This window comes from Oreochromis aureus, linkage group 2 (assembly GCF_013358895.1).
Source record: "Oreochromis aureus strain Israel breed Guangdong linkage group 2, ZZ_aureus, whole genome shotgun sequence".
Classification (NCBI taxonomy): domain Eukaryota; kingdom Metazoa; phylum Chordata; class Actinopteri; order Cichliformes; family Cichlidae; genus Oreochromis; species Oreochromis aureus.
Genome location: NC_052943.1, coordinates 35,692,573 through 35,700,719, shown reverse-complemented (window position 1 = coordinate 35,700,719; position 8,147 = coordinate 35,692,573). Strand labels below are relative to the sequence as shown.

At 40.6% G+C, this 8,147-nt stretch overlaps 1 long non-coding RNA gene across 1 annotated transcript; it reads right to left on the bottom strand.

The window, feature by feature from the left end:
- Positions 1 to 2,955: 2,955 nt before the first annotated feature.
- Positions 2,956 to 5,470, bottom strand: LOC120443495. Its single transcript, XR_005615461.1, has 3 exons — positions 5,461 to 5,470; positions 4,337 to 4,365; positions 2,956 to 3,464 (listed from the first exon to the last, which is right to left on the bottom strand). It is a non-coding gene; the product is annotated as an uncharacterized LOC120443495 (long non-coding RNA).
- Between the last annotated feature and the right edge of the window lie 2,677 nt (positions 5,471 to 8,147).

Here is an 8,147-nt window from a genome sequence, read left to right as displayed (position 1 = left end):
CACCTCAATTATCCGTTCAGCACACCGCACTACTCTCTGGAGAGCTTTGCGGTTGTAAGCGGTGGTGTTGCCATACCAGGTGGTGATGCATCCAGTGAGGATGCTCTCAATGGCACAGCGATAGAAGGTCCTGAGGATGCGGGGCTCATGCCGAATCTTTTCAGTCTCCTGAGAAAGAAGAGCGCTGCTGCGCCTTCTTCACTGTCTTGTTTATGTGTACTGACCACGTAAGATCCTCAGCCAGATGTACACCAAGGAAGCGGAAGCTGCTCACTCTCTCCACAGCGGCGCCGTTGATGGTGATGGGGTGTGTACTCCTCTGCACCTCCGGAGTCCACTATCAGCTCCTTTGTCTTTGCGACGTTGAGGGTGAGATGGTTGTCTTGACACCAGTGGGTCAGGGCGCTGACCTCCTCCCTGTAGGCTGTCTCATCACCGTTGGTGATAAGACCCACCACTGTAGTGTCGTCCGCAAACTTCACAATGATGTTGGAGTTGTTAGTGGCCGTGCAGTCGTGGGTGTAGAGTGAGTACAGGAGAGGCTCAGTACACACCCCTGTGGAGCACCAGTGTTCAGTGTGATGGGGATGAGGTGGTGCTGCCCAGTCTGACCACTTGGCGTCTGTCAGACAGGAAGTTAAGGATCCAGCTGCAGAGGGAGCTGCTCAGTCCTAGATCCTGCAGTTTCCTGTCCAGCTTCGAGGAACGATGGTGTTGAATGCTGAGCTGTAATCTACAAACAGCATTCTCACATACGTGTCTCTCTTCTCCAGGTGTGACAGGGCAGCATGGAGTGTCAGGGCTATGGCATCATCAGTGGACCTGTTGTGGCGGTATCACGAACTGTAGAGGGTCCAGTGAGTCGGGTAGTGCGGAGCAGATGAAGTCCCTGACCAGCTTCTCAAGCATTTGCTCACGATGGGGTCAGGGCTACAGGTCGCCAGTCGTTCAATGATGAGATGGTGGAGGATTTGGGTACAGGGACGATGGTGGCCATTTTGAAGCAGGCTGGGACTACAGACAGAGAGAGGGAAAGGTTGAAGATATGTGTAAACACTCCAGCCAGCTGAGCCGCGCATGATACCTTTTAGTGATATAGTTTTTTTGTTTTTGTCTAAATTCAGCATTGTCACAGTAGCGTCTTTTAATATATTGTTGTTGTTTCTTTCTAAATTCATCGTTCTCACAGTAACGTCTTTTAATATATTGTTGTTGTTTCTTTCTTACTGTAGCATTCTCAGAAAAACGTCTTTTAACATACTGTTTTTGTTTCTTTCTGAATTCATCATTTTCACAGTAACGTCTTTTCATATACTGTTGTTGTTTCTGTCTAACTTCAGGATTGTTTTTATATGCCTCGCTTGTGCAAGATTTTTTCTTTTCTTTGTACTCTTTATTTGAAGCATACTTTTGTTGTTCTTTCCTTTTTTGGTTTTCTTTTCTCTGATTTCTGGGTTTCTCTGATGCCATTAATCTTCTTTTCATTTTGTGTCTTTGTTGTTTATTAACTTTTTTCAGTTTTTGTAAAACTATATCAGAAAGATCACAGGCAGCAACATTTTTTATTGCAGCATTTGATTGACATGAAAAAGCATCCCTTGATGGAAGGAAACTTAATTCACTGCATAGTTCTTCAGTTGGTATATTAGGAGGTTCATTCTGATCTTCATATGATGTGAACTGAGTCATGTGGACTTCTTTTTGTTTCACCAGTGGTGCACAAATGGACGTTTGACAAAAGATGTTCAGTCAGACCAGTGGTTGGTTTTCTCCTTGGAGTAGAGGGGTTTGCTTCATCAACAGTTGTATCAGAGTGAGTAGGTGCCACAGCAGTGGCAGCTGTTGGTCTGCAGACTGTGTCTGTGATAGTTTCACTCAGGTTGACTGTGCTCATACTGTAGAACTGCACAGGCTTCAGCTCATAGTTACAAGAGGGGGATATCTCCATCATTTCATAAGAATCTTGGAGCCTCTTAATCATGTCACTGAGGAGTGTGAATTTCAGCATCACTGCTGTACCACGATTACGTGACTGTAGTGGTAGAGGAAGACCACTGGCTGTTCTGGAGTGTGGATCAAAGAAACCATATTTGCCTGATGTGGATCTGAACACTGCAATACACAATCCACTCATAATCAGTAAGGCATACTGCACATCTGACAACAGGCAGCTCAGTCCTGCTTCTAAGCTGAGAAAGGTATCTACTGCTTCCTCTGGAGGTTCTTCAAATGTCCCATACCGGGAAGGTTGTGTCATGTCGACATGATACATAGCCCTGTGACTATCAACTTTGTCTGGCAGCTCATTGGTTGCCAAATGAATATTTTTAGGAAATCTTTTCTTGGCCTCTTTGTACATCACATCACCTTTATCCAAGACCAGATTAAGGTCAGCTGTAGTCATGTTTTCATTCTCATGAAGGAAAGCAAGAAATGTGAGTGAGTTACATGTGCACTGCTTGTTTCTGGAGTCTCCATATTTAGGATGAGCCTGGCTGTGAGATGCACAGACATGTGTAACAGAGGGCTGGTTTTCAAGGTTCACTCTTTCTGCATGAGATGGTCCTGCCACATCACTGTGACGGCAACTTTTCACAAAATCAGCATAACCCACCTGTGGGGCACTTGACACCTCATGTTGTTCATTAAATTCATGCTGCAGTCCACTCTTTACAGCATCAGCATAAGATACCTGTTGTACATGTGCCTGTTTAACACTGTCAGCATTGGTCTTTGCAGACACACTGTCTTCTGCAGAGCTCTGAGGAAACTCACACTCAGCTTGTTCACATGTTGGTACACTGTGAAACTCATGGAACTTCTTCCAGCGTTGTTTTGCAGCTTGTGACTTTTTCTGTTTCCTTGGCATTTTTACAGAAGTGTTTCTCTTAGTCTTTAGAAAATATGTTTATAAAATAAGAGTGGCACACACCAGGAGATGTTTTTGTCTTTATATTTCACTTTTTATTTTTCTGAAACAGTTGTCTTTGTTTGACAGTTTGTTCTTCAGTCCAGAGAATATTATGTATGAATGAAAAACAGGTAGAGAGAAAATTTAGAAGAGAGAACAGGCAGAGCAGGAGAGACACGGCTTGGAAATCACAATCAAACCGTGAATTAGAGTTTTCTTTGTTTGTTCAGTTTGTTCTCAGGGTAGAGGCAATATATGCACTCTTTATTGCTTTAATGGCTTGGCATTTTTCAGCAGCAAGCCAAGAGTGAAAAACAGGTAGAGAGAAAATTTAGCAGAGAGAACAGGCAGAGCAGGAGAGACACGGCTTGGAAATTCTCATCAAACCGTAATAAGAGTTTTGGTTTGGCAACTGAGCAACAAACCACAGGGTGAAATACAGATGGAAAGAAGGAAGAGACAACAGGTGGAGCAAAACAGAGGATAGAGGGGATGGGGGGTTGGGATGTGAGAGAGAAGACTGGAGATCTGGTCCTTGTTCTTCTTCTGCACACTGTGAACAAAAATAAGAAAAAAATTAACTGGACTAAAATAATATCGCATGGTAATTGTGTTTTAAGCAACTGTGACTACTGAAACAGAACAAAACTCATTCAAGCTAAACTGTTGTTGGCTGCCATGTACAAAATGTTTCACAATTGTGTATTTTTTACAATAATATATGAGGTTGTAAAGTTGGAATTTATCAGTTTGAATATATTAACAATTTTTTAAAAATAATTTGACTGAAGTGATTGCTTGATAATTTTAATTAGTAATTGTTCATGATTGAATGAATCATTAAATATGCAGTGTGACTATAAACATGCATGAAAAAAATATTTTAGCCCAAGCTGCACAATTGCGTATTTACCATAAAATTGCAATTAAAAGGTCTAACACACAGTTTGAACCCATCACTTTATAGCAGGGGTCTCGAACTCCATTCCTCAAGGGCCGCTGTCCTGAAACTTTTCCATGTGTCCCTGTTGCAAAACACCTGAATAAAATTAGGTCATTAGCAAGAGTATAGAACTTGACTGCATGTTGAAGTAGCAACCCCTAAACCTATTCAAGTAAATTTAAGTAAATGTTAGTGTTTGGAAAAATGTACTTCTAAAAGTACTCATATTACACCATGTTCATTAACTCATCAGCTACTCTAACATGAATCAAAGAGCTGAATTGCCACCTCAGCATGCAGTTCTATAATCTTCCTAATGACCATTTCTAATTGTATTCCGTCGTGTGCAGCAGGGACACATGGAAATGTTTCAGGACAGCGGCCCTTGAGGACTGGAGTTCGAGACCCCTTCTTCATAGTTTACATTAGTCAGATTGTGTTTTTATTTTGGTCTACTTCTCTTACAGTGTGTGCACACCTACCAGGCAAAGCACTGAGGTCAGTCAGGTTCCTGAAAGTGCAAGAGAGATAATGTTACTTGTCTGTATAGTATTAGCAGACTAGCAGAACTACATAGCCCTACGCCACATGATACACTGAATGTACAGTCAACAGGTTAATCATATAGTAATATACCACACCAACGGACACAGCAGCCATTTTATAATTCAAATTAAACACTGAAGGATTTCCAGTTAAGGAAGGCTAGTGTTAGACTGCTGCTGGCGCTGGCACTCTTACTGTTAGAAACTGAGCCATACTGGCAATAATAAAACTCATTTGTTGCTGTTGTCTCACTGACCGCCAATAACTATCACGGGAATAGTTTTCTTGACAGTTAACAATCGCTAAGACTAGTATTAGAACTGTTGCTAGCGTTAGCGCTGCAGCTAGCGTTAGCATTGTTGCTAGCGTTAGCACTGCAGCTAAAGTTAGCACTGCTGCTAACAGTAAAACTTCATAAACCTAAAAAAATAATAGCAAGGTTATTCTTTTTTCTCTTTCTTTATTCTTTGAACTTCATTGAACTTTAAAAGGCCTTGTCATGTGAGTTTAAATGTCAAACATCATATAGTAATATACCACACCAATGGACACAGCAGCCATTTTACAAATCAAATTAAACACTGAAGAATTTCCAGTTAAGGAAGGCTAGTGTTAGACTGCTGCTGGCATTAGCATTGCTGCTAGCGCTAGCACTCTTACTGTTAGAAACTGAGCCATACTGGCAATAATAAAACTCATTTGTTGCTGTTGTCTCACTGACCGCCAATAACTATCACGGGAATAGTTTTCTTGACAGTTAACAATCGCTAAGACTAGTATTAGAACTGTTGCTAGCGTTAGCGCTGCAGCTAGCGTTAGCGCTGCAGCTAGCGTTAGCATTGTTGCTAGCGTTAGCACTGCAGCTAAAGTTAGCACTGCTGCTAACAGTAAAACTTCATAAACCTAAAAAAATAATAGCAAGGTTATTCTTTTTTCTCTTTCTTTATTCTTTGAACTTCATTGAACTTTAAAATGCCTTGTCATGTGAGTTTAAATGTCAAACATGTATTTTTTATCTCATAAAAATAAAACGGTGCAGCACCAAGTTCATATTACTTACCACAGCAGAGAGCGTAGCGGAATGACAACGGCTGCTGCAGTGATGGGTTAAAAACAGATGAGGCGTTCGGATGGTGCTTGGAAATTTGAGCGTCAGTTTGAACAGCAAAGTATAAAGACATCTGTGAGCATGCATGTGTCTGCATGTTTGTCTGTGTGTGTGACAAAGAGAAAGACACAGAGAGAACAATACACTAGACTCATCAGTGTACAAATGGCTCCTTTTTGTGTGTGTCAGTGAGTATCAACAAGCAACATATAGAAAAAGAGCGAAACTGGGGCATCAAAATGATCAAGTAAAATAGTTTTTAATCTTTACCGTTTTGTGGGTTTTATTTTCAGACTATTTTCAGGGTGTTAATGGGTAGATGAACTATACAGACTAAAAACAGAGACATTAAATGTTCAGAGACAGTTAGAAAAAATGATTCTTAAACTGACTCCAACTACCCAGATATGAACCACCTATCTGCTGAATCCAGAATAACTGCAGAGAATCTGCTGTGTGTGTCTTTCTATTTAGTGTGTCTTTTTGTGGGTGTGTGTGTTTGTCTTTCTGCATGGGTGTTAAATGTTTTGCGAAAAAATATTGAATGTGTTGAAATACACCAAATCATTCAGTTGAAAGCCAAAGTGAAGACCTGTTGAAAGCTGAAGTTCACACAGAAGAAAGAGTTCCAAAACTGGAAAATAGCTGAGCATGTTGAAAACGTACATTTGAAACAGCTGACTAATGACAGAAGAAAATTTAGAGTAAGAAAACATCTGAATGAATATTTAAAGTTCATGTTCTTATAATTACTGAATCACTGAAATGTGGGAAAATCCAGAAAGGTAAATAATTTACTTTCAGTTAAGAAAAGATGGTTCTAAAAGTCTTCCACTGACTCCAAGTGCCCAGATCTGAATAACCTGTGTGCTGAAGAGAAATCCACGAATGAACAATAAGCCTGAATTTAGCAGGGCAATCAGAATGCTCCATTCAGTAGGCCTACACTAACTACTGACATACTATTATTCTGTGGCAAAACCCTGTCAAATCTGCTTCATGGCACATGTTGAAAAACTGCCTCTAAATCCAAGATTGTAACTAATATCAAAACAGCTTTTAAGCCATGAGGCTCCCGAGGAACTGTTCTACGCAACAGTGTGTTCTTTATGTTCCTGCTGTCAAAAATGTGGTCACCAGAGCAATTTAAAAGGCGGGGTCATTTCTGCTGTTGAGACAAACTCCTGACTGGAAATAAAATGTATTTCTATGGGTCAGTTAGGAGGTTATCTATCTACCTGTCGAAGTGTCTATGGTGTCAAGACATCTCTTTGCATATGTAGATGCAAGACTCAAACAGATCAAAGGGACTCGGAGACCCTTTGGAGGCATGTCAGTCATTGCTGTTGGAGACTTCTATCAGCTACCCCCAGTGCGACAGTCAAAACCTCTCTGTGTGCACGACCCGTCCGAGATCGACCTGTGGCGGGAGCATTCCTGTCGAATCTGAATGTATGCACTGAAATGAATTAATTGCTGAATTTTAAGTTAAAAATGTTGAATGAGATGAAAAATACAGAAATTTGCACCTGAAAACAAAAGTGCTGAACTGCTAAAAGCTGACAAGCACAGAGAAGAAGTTGGAAAATAGCTGAAAATGTTTTAAATGTAAATTAGAAAAACCTAAGTAATGAGAAAAGAAAATTTAGAGTCAGAAAACATCTGAATGAATATTAAAAGTTCATATTCTTTGAATGACTGAATGACTAAAATGTGATCCCTCCACTTGGATCCACACAGTTTTAAAGCTTTACATCTCTGAGCTTTGAAAGACACAGTGTTGGAAAGAGAAGAACGATGGCGACGTTTTGAGGGTAAAATGATGGCTGTAGAGCAAACACTGTGGACACAGCAGCAGTTGAAAGAGAAGTGTTTAAGATGAATCTTGGCACAGTGAGAGAGAGAGAGCTCATTAGGCAGGCAGGTGTGAGCCTGGTTGCTATAGTGACTGCACCCAATGGATCCATACACACGCACAGACATGCACCTCACTTTTGCTGCTTAAAATGAACAGAAAAGTCAGGCCCAAACAAATCCTTCCCAAATGAAAAGTACAGGTCCTATTGACGAAATTCTTTCACCGTGAGCGGCAGCAATGTCCAGTCTACCTAATTCTCAGTTTTCATGCCTGAGGAGTTTATTATATGGACGTGGTGACAGTGTAAAAACACCATGCTCTTCTGATTTTCAAACGAACCTTCTGAGCCATTTTAACATTAGAGTCTATGGAGGAGTTGGAGGGAGGAGGCTGTGCTTTGGTGACATTTATGAAAGAACCATAACACCTAGGACAATAGTAAACACATTGGATGAAAGAGGACAGCGATGGCTACGTTTTGAGGGTAAAATCATACCTGTAGACCAAACACCGTGGACACAGCAGCAGTTTTAAAAAATATTTTAAGATTAATTTTTTTGCTCCTCTCACTCTAGCAGTTGAGCTGTCTCACTCTAGCCCCAACATTCCGTCCCATACACACCCATTATAAACTCTGAAATGGGTGAAAAAACATCATGAAACTTAAACTGGAACTGAAGAAAAAGTATAATAGATATTGAAAAGATAAATAATAATTGAATAGTTGAATGTTTTGTCTTCGTTTTAAAGTTTGAATGGTGGCTCTATGTCAACGTATATG